Source organism: Pongo abelii, chromosome X, assembly GCF_028885655.2.
Source record: "Pongo abelii isolate AG06213 chromosome X, NHGRI_mPonAbe1-v2.0_pri, whole genome shotgun sequence".
Taxonomy (NCBI): Eukaryota; Metazoa; Chordata; class Mammalia; order Primates; family Hominidae; genus Pongo; species Pongo abelii.
The window spans coordinates 101,613,132-101,631,418 of NC_072008.2; the positions used below are offsets into that span (position 1 = coordinate 101,613,132).

Here is an 18,287-nt window from a genome sequence, read left to right on the forward strand (position 1 = left end):
CTGCCTGAAACTGAGTAATTTATAAAGAAAAGAGGTTTAATTGAGTTACAGTTTCACATGGCTTAGGAGGCCTCAGGAAACTTACAATCATGGTGGAAAGGGAAGAGGCACATCTCACATGGCAGCAGGTGAGAGAGATGCATGTGTGTAGGAAGCAAAGGGGAAAGAGCCCCTTATAAAACCATCAGATCTCATGAGAACTCACTCACTATCATGAGAACAGCATGGCAGAAATCACTCCCATGATCCGATCACCTCACCACATCTCTCCTTCAACACCTGGGGATTACAATTCAAGAGGAGATTTGGGTAGGGACACAAAACCTAACAATATCAGTTTGGCTTTATGTCTTCACCCAAACCTCATGTTGAATTGTAATTCCCAATGTTGGAAAAGGGACCTGGTGGGAGGTGACTGGATCATGGGGGCAGATTTCCCCCTTGCTGTTCTCATAATAGTGAGGGAGTTCTCATGAGATCTGATGGTTTAAAACTGTGTAGCACTTTCCCCTTCACTCTCTCTCTTTCCTGCTCCACCATGGTAAGATGTGTTTGCTTCCTCTTTGCCTTCCACCATGATTATAAGTTTCCTGAGGGCTCACAGCCATGCTTCCGGTACAGCCTGAAGAACTGTGGGTCGATTCAAATTTTTTTCTTCATAAATTACCTAGTCTCAGGTAGTTCTTTATAGCAGTGTGAGAAGGGACTAATACAAGTATGTAGATGGTGGTTTGGTTCCCATACTATTCATTCTGTGGGTCTTGAATTTGGGGCAGCTGCACTTTCTTCCTCGTCACCATTTCTAGACTGTGAGATCACACTCACTTTCTCTCCATAAAGACACCCAGAATCCACTCCCTCTCATTTCTTTAGCTCCTGTATCAATGCCATTTTCTCAAACACTGACTGTCATAGTTTATAGAGATTTAAGTATCCACCTAGAAGATCAATAAACTAGTCTCATAGTTCTGGAGCTCCTCTCCTCTTATAATCTGATCTTCCATTTTAGCTCAGTCACTTAATCACATGGTGTATTAGTCAGGGCTCTCTAGAGGAACAGAACTGATGGAATAGATAGATAGATAGATAGATAGATAGATAGATAGATAGATAGATAGACAGATAGATAGATAGATAGGAGTTTATTAAGTATTAACTGACATGATTACAAGGTCCCACAATAGGCTGTCTGCAGGCTGAGGAGCAAGGAGAGCCAGTCTGAGATCCAAAACTGAAGAACTTGGAGTCTTGTGTTCGAGGGCAGGAAGCATCCAGCATGGGAGAAAGATGCAGGCTGGGAGGTTAGGCCAGTCTCTCTTTTCACATTTTGCTGCCTGCTTATATTCTAGTCATGCTGGCAGCTGATTAGATTGTGCCCAGCTAGATTAAGGATGGGTCTGCCTTTTCCACCCAACTGACTCAAATGTTAATCTCCTTTGGCAACATCCTCACAGACACACTCAGGATAAATACTTTGCATCCTTGAATCCAATCAAGTTGACACTCAGTATTAACCATCACAAGTTCACCCCTTATCTACTTGAACCCATACACATCTCCTGAGATCATACATAATCTTCAAATAAAGACAATAATGTCATAATTACACCTAACATAATACAACTATCCTTCATGCAACCAGAAATGCACCAATTCCCAACCCAGATAATATTATACAAAGTTAACAATACTTAAATACTAATGTAAAGTCAATAAATCTCAAGTCACATGAAAAAGGAGAAAGGAAATAAAATGAAGATAGTTTATTGGTACAAGTGTATTCACACACAAACATGTTTTTAACAAAAGAAGAGGGAAATATTCATGACAGTTACAGTCCTCGTTTCTATAGCTGGTCACATCATTGTAGGTGGTATTGATGACCACCTTCTTCTACTACCCATTCCGTATTCCCTTTGCCTTCAGCCAGCACCTCAGAAGGTCATGTTTGTTGTTGTTGTTGTTGTTGTCGTTGTTCTTGTTGTTATTTTGTTTTGTTTCTTTTTTTTCTGGTGGAGTGACCCAAACTTTCATTCATGATGGGTCTGGCCATTTGTAGTCCTGCCTGGATTGGGCTGTTGTAGTTTCCCATTGACCTTAATCACAGGGCATGGTAATACTAAGAGACGCCCTAATGGATCTCCTGTATTCCATGCATACTCTTCTTTACCTGCCTTATGGAGTAGCAGACTGATTTCATCTTGATAGCCTGGGTCAATCACCTCAGCCAACACTGTAGCTCCCATCTCAGCCTGTTGACTTAAAAATAGGAGGAGCCCAAAGTTTCCAGCTGACAATTTTAACTTCCAGTTTAATGGAATTGTTGTTGTGTCTCCTGGTGGCAGCATTCCTCCCTCTGGAACTAAGACCTCTAGGCCAGCAGAATGTAATGTCACAGGAACAGAAAGCAAAAATTTTGCTAGTGGATCACTAGGGGTGATGGTGAATGGTGCCACTTCCACTTCCACCCTTTGATTCCTGGACCCATGAATCTGGCTATGGGAGAAACAGTACCATACATTGGACACTTATTCAGAGCATACATGGCCCTCTGGAGAACTTTGCCCCAGCCCTGCAAAGTATTGTGACCTAGTTGGTGTTGTAATTGTGACTTCAAAAGGCCATTCCACTGTTCTATCAATCCTGCTGCTTCAGGATGATGGAGAACATGGTGACACCAGTGAATTCTATGAGCCCACCGCCACATTGCTTTAGCTGTAAAGTGAATGCCTTGGTCAGAGGCAATGCTGTGTGGAATACCATGACCATAGAGAAGGCATTCCATGAGTCCACAGATGGTAGTCTTGGCAGAAGCACTGCGTGCAGGATAGGCAAACCCATATCTGGAGTAAGTGTCTATTCCAGTGAGGACAAACCTCTGCCTTTTCATGATGAAAGAGGTCCAATATAATCAACCTACCACCAGGTAGCTGGCTGATCACCCCGAGGAATGTTGCCATATTGAGGGCTCAGTGTTGGTCTCTGCTGCTGGCAAATTGAGCACTCAGCAGTGGCCGTAGCCAAGTCAACCTACAAAAGTGGACGTCCATTTTGCTGAGCCCATGTGTAACCTCCATCCCTGCCACCATGGCCACTTTGTTGATGAGCCCACTGGGCAATGACAGGGGTGGCTGGGGAAAGAGGCTGAGTGGTGTCCACAGAATGGGTCATCCTACCCACTTGATTATTAAAATCCTCCTCTGTTGAGATCACCATTTGGTGAGCACTCACATGGGATACAAATATCTTCAGTTTTTGACAACTCAGAGAGGTCTATCCATATATCTGTTCCCAAAATTTCTTTGTCACCAATTTTTCAATCATGCTTCTTCAAAGTCCCTGGCCAACCAGCCAAAGCATTGGCTACAGCCCATGAATCAGTATATATTTGCACATCTGGCCACTTCTCCTTCCATGCAAAGTGCGCAACCAGGTGAACCGCTCAAAGTTATGCCCACTGGGAAGATTTCCCTTAACCACCGTTCTTCAGGGATGTCCTAGAAAGAGACCGTAGTGCTGCAGCTGTTCACTTTTGGGTGGTGCCTGCATATCATGCAGAACCATCTGTGAACCAGGCCCTAGTATTCGCTTCCTCTGTCAATTAATCCTAGGGAACTCCCCACAAGGCCATTGTTGCAGGCTGTGGGAGAAAAGGCAGGGTACCAGGAGTGGAGACCATGGGCATTTGAGCCACTTCCTCATGTAACTTACTTGTGCCTTCAGGACCTGCTTGAGCCCTATCACATATATGCCACTTCCATTTGACGATGGAATGCTGCATTATATTGGACCTCTTTCATCATGAAAAAGGCAGAGGTTTGTCCTCACTGGAATAGACACTTACTCCAGATATGGGTTTGCCTATCCTGCACGCAGTGCTTCTGCCAATCTACTTTATGCATAACCTACTTTATGGCTAGATGGGTCAGAAAGCACCCAGTTCATGATAAGTAGTTCAAGTTGCATGGTGACTTGATGATCTGTAGTCAAACATTCAGTTTCCACCAAAGCCCAGTAACAGGGCTTTTCAAAAGCCTTTTCAAAAGCTGTCTCTCAAAAGAGTAGTTATCTGCAATAGCAGTTATCAGATGATGGCAGGGCCTTGCTCCAAAATCCTAGAGGCCTCCACTGTGATTCACCAATGGGGGCCGGCCAAAGGCTCCAGACAGCATCCCTATCTGCCACTAACACCTAAAGGACCATTGGATCTGCTGGGTCATGTGTTCCAAGTGGCAGAGCAGCTTGCACAGCAGCCTGAACCTGTTGCAGAGCCTTCTCCTGTTCTGGGGCCCACTCAAAACTGGAAGCCTTTTGGGTCACTCAATAAATGGGCCAGAGTAACATACCAAAATGAGGAATGTGTTGCCTCCAAAATCCAAATAGGCCCACTAGGCATTGTGTCTCTTTCTTGGTTGTAGGAGGGGCCAAATGCAGCAACTTATCCTTCACCTTAGAAGGAATACCTCAATAGGCTCCACACCAGTAGACCCCTAGAAATTTTACTGAGGTAAAAGTTCCCTGAATTTTAGTCAGATTTATTTCCCATCCTCTGACACACAAATGTCTCACCAATAAGTCCAGTGTGTTTGCTACTTCTTGCTCACTGGATCCAGTCAGCATAATGTCATAAATGTAATGGACCAGTGTGGCATCTCAGAAGTGAAAAGCAATCAAGTTCTCTTTGAATAAGATTATGGCACAAAGCCGGAGAGCTCATATACCCCTGAGGTAGGACAGTAAAGGTATACTGCTGGCCTTGCCAGCTGAAGACAAATTAGTTCTGGTGGGCCTTATGGACAGGAACAAAGCAAAGGCATTTGCCAAGTCAATGGCTGTATACCAGGTACCCAGAGATGTGTTAATTTGCTCAAGCAATGAAACCACTTCTGGTACAACAGCTGCAATTGGAGTCACCACTTGGTTAAACTTATGATAATCCACTGTCATTCTCCAAGATCTATCTGTCTTCTTCACAGGCCAAATGGGAAGGTTGAATGGGGATGTGGTGGGAGTCACCAACACTGCGTTTTTCAAGTTGTTGATGGTGGCACTAACCTCTGCAATCCCTCCAGGGATGCAATATTGTTTTTCATTTACTATTTTTCTAGGTAGAGCCAGCTCTAATGGCTTCAATTTGGCCTTTCCCACCATAATAGCACTCACCTAACCAGTCAGGGAGCCAATGTGGGGGTTCTTCAAGCTGCTAAGTATGTCTATGCCAATTATGCATTCTGGCACTGGGGAAATGACCACAGGATGAGTCCTGAGACCCACTGGACCCACTGTAAGTCGGACTTAAGCTAAAACTCTGTAATTACCTGACCTCGATAAGCCCCTACTTTAACTGGAAGACCACAATGATGTTTTGGGTCCCCTGGGATCAATATCACCTCAGTGCCAGTGTCCAGTAGTCCCTGAAATATCTGATTATTTCCCTTTCTCCAGTGCATAGTTACTCTGATAAAAGGCCGGAGGTCTCCTGGGGAAGGATGGGAGAAAGATTCACTGCATAAATTGGCGGTAATATTGTGGCGTCCTTCCTCAAGGGGACCCAGCCTCTCCTTCACTCAAGAGGTTCTGGACTGTAAACTGGCTCAAGCCTGGAAATTGATTGAGGGGCCATGATTCTCTCTTTTTATAATTCAAATTAGTCTTTTGTCCATTCGACCTAGAATTTGTCTGCTTGAATATATTAAGTAGAAATGCAGTAGGCTTCCTATCAATTTCACTTCTAGGAACACCATAATTAATTAGACAATGCTAGAGCTCTACACAAGTCAGACTATTCTGATTGCTGCTTTGCCTCTGCTGTCAATTATGGTAGCTATGCCCACTTTGCCTTTGATGGTTAAGTGCCACCACTTGGCTCCTGCCACCTCAGGATCCAATTATTCCCATGGTATTTAAATTTTGTAGTTGAATGACTGTAGTTCCCACTGTTAGATCTGACATACAGAGAAGAGCAATTACAAGGCTCTTCAAAGATGCAGGTGCTGCCCTCACAAAATCTATTTCACAAGGCATTGGTCATGGGTATATCTTCTGGGTCCTCCCGGCTGGGATAAGTAGGTCTAAAGTGACTAATCCACTCCACCATCCCAATCTCCCTAAGCCTTTGGATCCCTTCCTCTATATTAAACCAAGGGATATCAGGCATTTCTAGCTGGCTCACAGTGGGCTATCTTTTAATCCATATTTCAGCTAACCAAGCAAATAAGCTATTAGAACCTTTTTTTTAAGCTCCCCAAGCTGCAACATTAAATACAGAGTTCCTACTTAGTGGGCCCAAATCAATAAATTCAGCCTGATCCAACTCTATTTTCCTTCTACCATTATCCCACACCCTTAATACCCATTCCCATGCCTGTTCTCCAGATTTCTGTTTATATAAATTAGGAAACTCAACCAGTTCTTTTCAAGTGTAATGCACCTCCTTATGGGTCACACTTTCAACCTCACCTCTAGGGACCTGCTGGGATATTAATCTAGTTATAGGTCTAGAAGCAAACAGGGGTGTTGGGGGTGGCTCCTGAGGAGAATCAACATTATCTTGACTGGCAACTGCCTCAGGGGAGGCCATCACTGTTGCCTCAGGGAGCACAGGGTTTATGTCCTCAGACAAAGGTGGAAGGGCTGATGGCAGCATGGGTATGGGAGGGTATGTTGCCACTACCGTAGATGGGAAAGCTGTTTCTTCTGGCAAAGAAAGCTTAATCAGAGTTTACATGCTCAGTGTCCCAAGCTTCATCAGGGTCCTCCTGCATGTCCCCGTTCCAAGTTGCAGGGTCCCATTATTTTCCAATCAATGCCCTCACTTCAACAGTAGACATCTGGCAAGGCTGTGCATGCACCTTTCATTGCAGGTCAGCCACTTGCATGATAAGAGCTTGTGTCTGCTTTTACACAATTTTAGCTCTTTCTCTATGGGAGATAAGACTCTCACTCAGGGCAGTCTTGGCAGATTTGAGGCTCAGAATCTGTTTCTGAAGCTGGGAGACAGAATCCCTAAGTTCATCATTTTCATTGATCCCTTTGTCCACTGAGGAGTAACCAACCAGCTTCTATATGTTCCTTGGTTCTCCACATATGGTCAAAGGTATTATGTATAGGGTCACTAAACTCCTTGCCTGTCACAAGTGATGAATCAGGACTATCAAATGCATTTATTTTGCATAACTCTCTAAACAGTTCATGCCAAAGACTATCAGTGCTCTCTATATTATTAGAAGTTGAGTCCTTAGCATTTCTGTAAACAGTTCACGCCAAAGACTATCAGTGTTCTCCATACTATGAGAAGTAGAGTCGTTAACATTTCTTGGTCTATTCATATTATTAAGCAGCCAGCTCCAGAAACCCCAAAATTAATGAAAGAACCCCATACTTAATATTCTGCTCCTTTAGAACCACCTCACTTCTGGTACCAAAACCTGTGTTAGTCAGGGTTCGCTAGAGGAACAGAACTAATGGAATATATGTGTATGTGTCTGTGTGTGTATATATATATGTATATATATATATATTCCATATGTATAATGGAATATATATCATATATATGTATATATATGAATTTATTGAGTATTAACTCACATGATCACAAGATCCCACAATAGGCTGTCTGCAGGCTGGGGAGCAAGGAAATCCAGTCTGAGTTCCAAAACTGAAGAACTTGGAGTCCAATATTCGAGGGCAGGAAGCATCCAGCATGGGAAAAAGATGTGGGGTGGGAGGCTAGGCCATTCTCTGTTTTCACATTTTTCTGCCTGCTTGTATTCTAGTCTCACTGGCAGCTGATTAGATTGTGCTCAGCCAGATTAAGGGTAGGTCTGCCTTTTCCAGCCCACAGACTCAAATATTAACCTCCTTTGGCAACACCCTGACAGACAGACCCAGGATCAATATCTTACATCCTTCAATCCAATCAAGTTGACACTTAGTATTAACCATCACACATGGTCATACCATTGACCTTAGTTTTACAATATCTGCAATCACTCCTTAATTTCAATTGTAAATATTCAACTGCTAAACTACTGCTCTTATGTTTCCAGCCAACCTCTTTTGCTACCTTGACATCGATAATTTTTCCACTAAACTAAGACCTGTAATCATTGATCCTAAAGCTTTTCACTTGTTCTTACTCCCTCTATATCCTCCTTTCCATCTTGATGCAGCTTAAATTCAAAAGTCAATTAATATAATGAATTTTGTGCACATATCCTACTGTATCTCCTCTAGCCCCCCATGCTTCTCTCAATTCATTTTACCCACCTAGTGAGATTAGAACCTTAGTTAAATAAAATTCTCCAGCTGCTTATCTTTGCACCCCTGCATCTGAACATTTCTGTATAAAATGCAAAACCACACTGAATCTTCACGTTTAATTCATGACCACTAACTTCAAACAGAACCTTAATCCTGACTAGCTTTCATGCTGTATTTCCCTAGTTCACCCACTCTCCCCCACTTCTAGCTGACTATTATATCCTTGCTCCTATTTCTTTAAGCCTCTAGCACCACTTTTTTCATCCTTGTTCTCAGACAATAATCGTGTTTCCTGTTTTCTTTCCCATTGAGAAAACTGAATTACCAAATGAGAACTCCCATACTTTCTTACCACTACATTTACCTACCTGCCTGTACCTGTATCTTTATATTCTATTTCCCTTCCATTTCTATGAATGGCTTCCCATGCTCCTAGCCAAGGCCTATGCCTCTATCCCTGTGAATAAAATCCTATCAGCATTCCACAATTCAAAGGCATTTTTCCAGATACCCTCCCTATTTTCACCATTGAATTTTGCTTCTTTGCTGAATAATTCCCAGCAGGAAACAAGTCATTACTTCTCCCATGACACACAAAAATATCTCAAGCCTATTCCCCTTTCAGCTACCATGTTGCATCTCTCTTTTACTTCACAGGAAAAAGAAAAAAACCTAAAGAATTATCTGTACTTCTCTTGATTTATCTTCTCCCATTCCCTCTTGAACTCACTGGGTTTTCACAAACTATCAGAAAGCTATCCACAGAAACTGATCCCCTCATAGTTGCTAGTTATCTCATACGGAATTTATCTGTCCTCTCATTTGGTCTCTCAGCAGCATTTGTCAGAATTTCTCTTTCTCTCCGCCTTAAAATATTTTGTCCCTCCACTTTCAGGTTAGTAGTACAGTCACTCGGTTTTCCTCCTATCTTTCTGACTGTTCCTTCTTAATATCTTTTGTTAGTTTCTCCTATCTGCAGCCTAAAAACATGTGTTGCCCTAAAGTTCAGTCGTCCTTTCTATTTATACTTGCTGCCTTGGTGATCTCAAGTCTCAAGGCTTTAATTATTATCTACACGCGATAACTCCAAAATCCTTATGCCCAAGTCAGACTCTTACATGAACTCCAGACTTGTACATCCAAATGTTTATTGGATATCTTCACTTGGTTGCCTAACGGTCACTGTAACCATTAGAACACATCTGATCTGTGTTCACAACATTCTTCCCCCAAAGCTTTTTCTTCCTGAAGTCTTCCCCCGTCTGAGTTAATTTTAGTTATTTTTGTCAAAAATGTTGGTTTTATCTATGGTTTTTCACATTCTCTCACACTTCACCTCTTTTCCATCAGTATATTCTGTTGGCACTGATATCAAAATATATCCAAAATTTGACATTTCTACTATTTCACTGCCACCACCTTGGTCTAAGTCATCATCATGTCTTTCCTGAATTAATACAATTGATCATTCTGCTTCCATTCTTGCTCTCTTATAGCTTTTTTCTCCACACAGCACAGAGTGATCCTGTGAAAACTGGTCAGATAATGTCGCTTCTCTTCTCAAAATCCTCCCATAGCTTTCCATAGTAAGTAAAAGTTCCTACTATGGCGATCAAAACTACACAACTGTCTTTCCTTTCCTCTCTGACATTATCTCCTACTACTCTTCCTTAGTTTTCTCCATAGCAAACCTCCTCACTGTTACTTTAACATATCTGGCATGCTCCTGGCTCAAGGGCTTCATTCATATATGTAGTTAATTATATATGGAATGTTCTTCCTCCAGAGAGCAGCATGGTTTACTTCCTTACTTTACCTCTAAGCACATATATCTCTGAATCAGTAACTACATCTAAAACGTACAATCTACCACACTATTTCAAATTATTGTTCCCAGCTATATTTTTTTCCTTATCTTTTATCATTCTTTAATACATTGTTTTATTTATTTATACTGCTTAGTGTCTTTTCAAGCAGAATGTAAGTGATATATACATATATATGTATATATATATAACTATTGTTTCTCTGAGCCTAGAACAGCGTTGGGAAATAATGGGTTCTCATTTATTGAATAAAAACATTAATGTAGATATTATTTATTACTCTTTATTTCCTTTCCCCATTCTTTTTGTTTATTTTCATAGACTGACCTTTATACTGATCTTAGAACATGTAGGTCTGTGTTGTCTATCAACTTATGTATTTTATTTTCTTTCAGTGGAATGCATTCCAAGAGAGTTTCCTGCTTTAAGCTTCTGGTTTACCAATGCACTGATTTGCTCTTGCTCTCCTATTGAGCAAATTCCTTGATTATTTTAAAAATTGATAATTATATTTTTAAGAGCTTAAACCTTGAATTCATAAGGTTATTTGTTCTTATCCTATTTCAAAAATTATGGACCATCGCAGAAACTTTGTTTTAGAAGTTCTACCTCTGATTACAAAATATTCCACATAAAAATATGTATCAATATTAGCTTAACCCCAACTCCCATATGAATTAATATTAAAGAATGAATCATCTTTTAACAATAATGCACTAGATGTAAGTAAAGCTGAAGACTAAGGGGTCAATACATTGAAATAACACCTTTGAATAAGGAGATTCAAGAGCCATTTTAACTTTCCTCCAACACAAAGATAAAGTATTTCAGGCAGAAGGAGTTTCTAGTTGATTTTTTTTTTCTAAAAAGAAATAGGGGAAAAATCTGTATCTTTAAAGACTTTAAACCTTGGTGCTATCATGGGGTTTAGATAAAACTGAGACAGAAAATGAAAAGAGTTGAGGTCAGTCAATGGTTTGTTCCTTTCAAACAAAGAATTCTAATCTTAAAATTACCAGATTCCAGAAAGAAATGTTCTGTTATATAAGCTGGAAGAGAAATCAAAAGCACCACATCCATGACAGCATAGGTCAAGAAAAGATAAAGACTCAAAACTTTAAACAAAATTTCAAACCCAGCAAGAACAAATTTGGGTTGAAAATCTAGAACTAATCTGACAATTGACATCAATGAGGAAGAAGAAACGTTTCTTGCTACTAGGAGATTTTATTAGATTCTTTTAATAAGAGCTCACTTGCCCTTTATATACTCTGATTTAGTTCTCTAAATTTTTACTGTGGCATTTTGTCATTTTTATATAGCCTCGAAGAAGAGCCTGGAGTTAATATTAACTTTGAATATTAAATATGTATATTTCAATTTTTTTAACTTTCTATTTTTCTTAATGGAATAATTATCACGCACTTTGCCAGTGATATATTATAAGAAATTATAATAAACACAAGTTGCATTTTATATTAATTTATGTGAGATTGAAACCAATCATGTAAGTTTCTTTCTTGTCCTTTTTTGTTGCATTTTTATTTTTTAATTTTTTATTTCTAACTTTTATTTTAAGTTCAGGGGTGTAAGTTTCTATAATTAGTCCACTCTTTCTTGTTCTAAATTATCTACAACTGATAATCTCCATAATGATATTCAAAAAAATATATACTTTATTTCTTAATTTTTTAGTTAAAATAATTTATTAATAATATGCTAGAATAGCATCTCAATGAGCAAATGTAGAACAAGTTCAGATCATAAGAATATAAGTTAGACATGTAGCATCAGATGTTGATAATTTATTTTTAAATTGTGGTAATAAAAGAAACACAAATTTTAGGACAGTAGCTATACTAATTAAGCTATACTTAATATTTTATATATAATTGTGAGACATTATTCACATCACTGTTCAGTTTTGAGAACACTTATCTTTGCCCTAGATTTATTTTTCATTTAATTACTGTTCTAAAAATAGTACTCTACTTTATTTAAAAATATGCAATGAGATGTATTCATTTAATATAGTATAAACTCAAAAATAGTAAGAAATTTTTTTAAAAAAGAGCATTCAAGGTACTTTCATTTGAAGGCAATTCCACAACTATGGCTATTATTTAGTAAATACCTAGAAAAGTTGATGCTAGTTAAGTATCTTTTCACAATTAACTACATCAGGCTTTATAAAATATCATGGTTTATATTCTACTTTTATTTTTAAACATTCTTACTGTATATAATAAGGCATACAATATGATGTTTTGATATACATGTAGATAGTAAAATGGTTACAAGAGTCAAAAAATTAACATATCCCTCATCTTATATAATTACCCACTTTGTATGTGTGGCAAGAGCAACTACAATATACCCTTTTAGCAAAAATATCAAGTACAATATAATATTATTAAGCATAGTCCTCATGTTGCACATTGCTCTCTTGATTTGCTCATCCTACATATTTGCTGCTTCATATCATTTTACCTACATCTCCCCATACCCCGTAACTATTGCTTTATCCTCTATCTCTGTATATTTGACTCTTTTTATTTTTAAGAATCCACATATAAGTGAGATTGTGCAGTACTTTTCTTTCTATGTCTGGCTTATTCACTTAGTGTAATGTCCTCCAGATTAATCCATGTTGTGACAAATGGCAAGATTTAACTTTTTAAAAAAGATGATGAATATTCCATTGTATATGTATACTACAGTTTATTCATTCATCCATTAACGGACACTTTAGTTGTTTCCATATCTTCACTATTGTGAATAATGATGCAATAAACATAGGCATGCAGGTATCTTTATAATGTAGTGATTTAATTTCCTTTAGATATACATCCAGAAAAGGGGTTGCTGGGTCATATGGTAGTTTTATTTTAATGTCTCTAAGAACCTCCATATTGTTTTCCACAATAGCTGAAGCATTCTAAATCTCTATCAGTAGTGTACTTGTCTCTTATGTTTTTGCTAATAGTGATTCTAACAGGTATGAGATGCTATCTCATCATGGTTTTGATTTACATTTCCCTGATGATTAGTGAGGTTGAGTACTTTTCATACATCTGTTAATCATTTTTATTTCTTCTTTGAAAACAATGCCTATTCAGGTCCTTTGCCATTTTTAAATTGGGTTAATTTGTTTTTCTGCTATTTAGTTGTGGGGGTTTTCAATATATTTTGGATACTAATCCTTTATTGGATATATGGTTGCAAACATTTTCTCCCAAGCTGTAGGCTGCCTTTTCATGTTGATTATTTCCTTTGTTGTGCAGAAGCTTTTTAGTTTGATGCAGTTCTATTTATTTATTTTTGCTTTTGTAGCCTGAGCTTTTGGTATCATACCCAAATATCATTGTCAAGGCCAGTATCCAGGAGGTTTTCCCTTATGTTTTATTCCAAGATTTTTATGATTTTTTTTTTGTTTTTTTTTTTTTTAGCAGAGAACATGCTTTATTGAGGAGTAGATGTAGAAGAGCACATTCTACCACATGTGGGGAAGGGTTTAGCTTCTGTAAAAGGCCTTTACCCCTTAAGAAAACCCCTAGTGACGTTGCTTTTGGATAAATTTTAACAGTGACACTGAAACTGGAGGGCAGCTGCCACTGAACATGCTTAAAATTAGCTCCCCCAACCCACAGTGAATATAAGTAGTGTACAGAGATGACAAGAGAAAGGCACAAATGACTGGAGTCAGGGATTGTGGTGAGGGCCCCACATGAAGACAGCATGTTGGAGGAGACCAAGTTGGGAAGGGTGACATGTCATACATCAAAAGTTGCCCGAAGATAGCAGGTTATAATGGGCTAGAGAGAAATTAGAGAGAACATCTCTTCCTTCACTTGAACAACACCAAAAATAGAAGACCAGAGAATAGAAGGATGGTGACAAATCCCAAAAAGGAAATGGAGGAGGAGTTCATGGAAGGGCAGAAGCACTTTAATCCTAGAGGGAGGGTGAGGCACTGTTGAAAAGAGAAGCAAACCTTGGCAGGGGTGGCCATTCTGCCTTGCTGAGTCATGGGCTGAGATACGGAAGTCACTTTCAGTCATTTTCAACTTCTCCCAGGGCATTCAGACAAAATCAGTGCAAGGTATATGGAAGTACAGATGTACTGTATCAGACTAGTGGAGGTGAAAAGGTTTCTGCAGTATAATTAACCAGTTAACATGCAGCATGAAAGGGAGAAGTGGACATTACTTTGGCATCTGCAAACGTAAAAAGTGGGAGTAAAGAGAGAAGGAAATATTTACTAGTGGGTACTTTACGGTGAGGCAAAAAGTAGTATCCGCTCCCTTTCACCAAGACACTGCCCACTGCCCACAGGTGAACTCAAATCAACCCAGAACCACCACCTCTTCATTCTTCTCCTCATCTCATTCAGATCAATTATATGCTAGTACCATGACTAGTCCCTGAGAAACTCTTCAAAAGTATTTGGCTCCGGTTAGCCCGATACAGATCAAAAAGAGGTCTCTTAATCAAAATGAAGGAAAGAAATTTAAAGCAAGATGGAACCCAAAGTGAATGGACCCCCTGCCAATCCACACACACTCACAAGTGCCACCTCTTCCCTGCCCCACCATAGAACACGCATATAAGGAGTAACTGGAAAGATCCTCGTGGTGGCAGCCATATTTGGAGGTCTGGTGACCAGGTGGTAAGCACTAGTACCACGCTTAGAAGACACAACACAACCTCATGGGGCGAAAGGACATGAGGAGAGAACCGGTGACTGGACAGGTACAGTACCGTAACAGAACTCCTTGGGTCAGTGCTGAGAGACCTGCACTCAAGTCTAATATAGATCCCATCCAGGCAACCTCACTGAGGCCGAAACAACAGTTCCTCAGAACCAGCGTCTGCAGTGTACACAAAGGTCGGAGCCAGGACAGTCCTGAGGGGGATGGCCTTCCCAAAGGATACTGTACTTGCCAATCACAAGAGCAACAGAAATGACCGACAGATCCCTAGGGTACGGATTCCTACTGCTGGGGTTCGCTGGCTCGGAATGACAGGTCACTTTAAGTGCCCTTGGGAGGGGTCCATTTTAAGCAGCTGGGATCCATGGTTTTATTGGAGTTGGACCTTTTGGCCTCTTTGGCTATCCACTAATCAATCAGGTCCTGTCTCTTTAAAACTAGGTGTTTTCCCTTCCAGTACTTGAGCATCTGAAGGGCTTGTAGAGTGCTGACAATGTCCACAGGATTCACAGCCGTCTCCTGACTGATTTATTTGATAGAAATCTCTTTGTCTTGGAAATTATGCAGGTCGCAGAGAAGTAATTCTTTCCAGTAACTGCAATAGCTTATAAGCCCCAGATCTGAGAGTGGACATTCTGGGGAGCCAACTTTTTCTTCAACTTTGGAAAGCAAATAACTGAAATCAATAAGCATCTTGCCATAGCCTTGTCTCATGTACTGAGGCATAGTAAGGATACAGGATACATTGTAGTTGAGGAATGAATTCTCTTCCTTGGAAAAATATCCAATCAGGTGACAGCCAGTGTTGTCCACCTCTGTCATAACATAGAAGAGGAAGGGCTCCACATCATAATACAATGTCTTGTGGTCCAGAAAAAGTTTGGCCAACAGGCACAGGTTTTGGCAGTAGATCTTGTTTTTCTTGCCATCCACTTCAAACACAGAGATTGAACTTTTGCGATATATCTCATCACCAGGTGGGTGTTTCCACACACATTTGGCCATGTGCCGATGGAGTATCATTTGGCTCTTCATATATTTTAAACAGAATTCACACATATAGAGATGTCCCAGCCTTGCATATTCTTCAGGATATGGAGAATGGTACCAGGTATCAAGGTCATAGCGGCCAAAAGCAATTGTTTTAATCATGTTACTTCCCTCTGTGATTTGGCCTTGCAGCCTTAACTTCTCCAAATCCTCTGAGGCCTGGGCTTCTGCTCATCGGAAAAGATCCAAGTCATACTTGCTTGTCAGGTTTTCTAAAAGAGGTTCCCGTGTGTTCCCATAGGTCTGTCTGTATTCCATGGCAGTCACTACAAGAATCCTTTCCAGGAAAGAACGATTTCAGGTCTTTTAGCCATTTTGAGTTGATCTACAGTATAAGATAACGGACCAATTTTATTATTCTTTTTCATGTGCAAATCCAGTTTTCCTTGCACCACTTATTAAAGAGACTATTTTTTCTCCATGGGTTATCTCGGTACCCATGTCAAAATTAGCTGTCCAGAAACCAGAAATCATGAGGGGACCCACAGAGCCTCTGAAGGAAGCGGACTTCTCCTGCAGGACCTGAGAGACACCCCAAATACTGTGAGTGCCCCAACTGTGAAAGTGGGAAAGGGAGACCCTCCTCTCCCGAACACACACACATGCACACGCACACACACACACACACACACACACACACAGGAGAAGGTGAAGGTCTGTTTGCAGGAGAAGTTTCCGACTTTACCTGGAGCTGAGTCAGTTTAGAGTGCCAAGTGAAAAACAAGGGTAGAGGGAGCAGCAGAAAGGCCCTGGGACCTTGCTGGGTCCCCTAGCAGGCCATTCTTGCCTAGCACCACAGGGATCTATCAGAAGGGTGGCTAAAGGAGCAGGGGGTACAACTTCACAGGGAGAAGGAAATCTCCAGCTGAACTTTACAACAATTTGAACAGGGTAAGGAGCCTCCTGGCCAGAACTCAAGGTAGGGCGCAAATCTGGTGTGCAGACTCCACAGGCGGGGGAAGAACCAAGCCCTTTTCTTTTGGAGCTGAGAGGCGGGTACCCTGGGGCAAGTTTTCAAGCCTGACTCACCCTCTGCCTGCAAACGGACTTGGGGCTGTTGGAGAGGGCACGGTGGGAGTGAGACCTGCCCTTCAGTTGGTGTGGGAGCTGGGTGAGGCCTTTGACTGCTGGCTTTCCCCCACTTCCCTGACAATGCCACACCTTAAAATTTTGGCAAACATATGAAGAATTTTCAGGATTTATCACTGTGTTACCTAATCCCTGAGGATTCTACAAGAGTGTAATGCTATACCTCTGTGGCATATATAGCTAGGATGATGGTAATATTTTACTTGAAAAGTAGATATACACTATATTACACTATAGCTGAAAAACTACTGAATTAGCAAAATTTTAATAGCTTTATCCACTACTCTTCCAGTTAAAACAAATTGACCATTCCAATGGAGAAGAATCATTTAGGGTAGGAACAATGGTCTGTAGAGTCTGCCTTCACAATGTCCCCTCCTACTACAACCACTTGGTTCAGTCCCTTGTCACTTGATGACTATACCACTATAATTGTCTCCTTACTGTCTCATATACCATGCTGATATATCCTATGCACTGTCAATGGATGAATCTTCCTAGAGCAAAATTGTAATCACATCACTCTACTGTCCAAAAATCTGGAAAGATGTCCTAGTACTTAGAAATAAAGGAAATATCTTCCTGTGGTAGTCAAAGCCCTTCACAATATAGCCTCAAATAGTTTTCCAGCCTTACCTCAAATCTTTCCTGTATTTTATGTCCTACCTAATGTGGAACTTTTGTTTCTACCTTTCTCATAGCATTTGCTTGCACTTAAGAAATACTGTGAGAGGTGGAGCAAGATGGCAGAATAGAAGGCTTCATCGATTCTCTCCACCTCACCCAAACAAGAACATCAATTTAACAACTATCTACACAGAAAAAAAAAACCAAACCTTTATGAGAACCAAAAATCCAGTGAGCCCTTGTAGTACCTGATTTTATCTTTGTATCACTGAAAAAGACACTGAAGAAACACAAAAAACAGTCTTGAATCACCAATGGCACCCCTCCCCCACCCCCCACCCTACTGGCAACAACAGCATGCTCTACAGAACATCTGTGGGTGATGGGGGAGGAAGAACACAGCAATTGTGAGGCACTGAACTCAGTACTATCTTGTTAGAGCAGAAAGGAAAACCCAACCAGACTCAGCTGACATCTACCCAAGCAGGGAGCATTTAAACCAGCCTTAGCAAGAGGGGAAATGCCCATCCCAGCAGTCAGAACTTGAGTTCCCACAAACCTCACCACCATGGGCTAAAGTGCTCTGTGCTCTAAATAAACTTTAAAGGCAGTCTAGGGCATAAGGACTGCAACTCTTAGGCAAATCCTAGTGCTGAACTGGTCCCAGAAACAGTGGCTTGGCAGAGAGTAAGGAGGAAACACATGGCCTACTGAGACAGAA

General features: G+C 40.5%; 1 pseudogene; it reads right to left on the reverse strand.

Annotated features, from left to right (window-relative positions):
- Nucleotides 1–14,495: 14,495 nt before the first annotated feature.
- LOC100459139 (histone acetyltransferase KAT7-like) lies at nt 14,496–16,135 on the reverse strand (annotated as a pseudogene).
- Nucleotides 16,136–18,287: the final 2,152 nt, after the last annotated feature.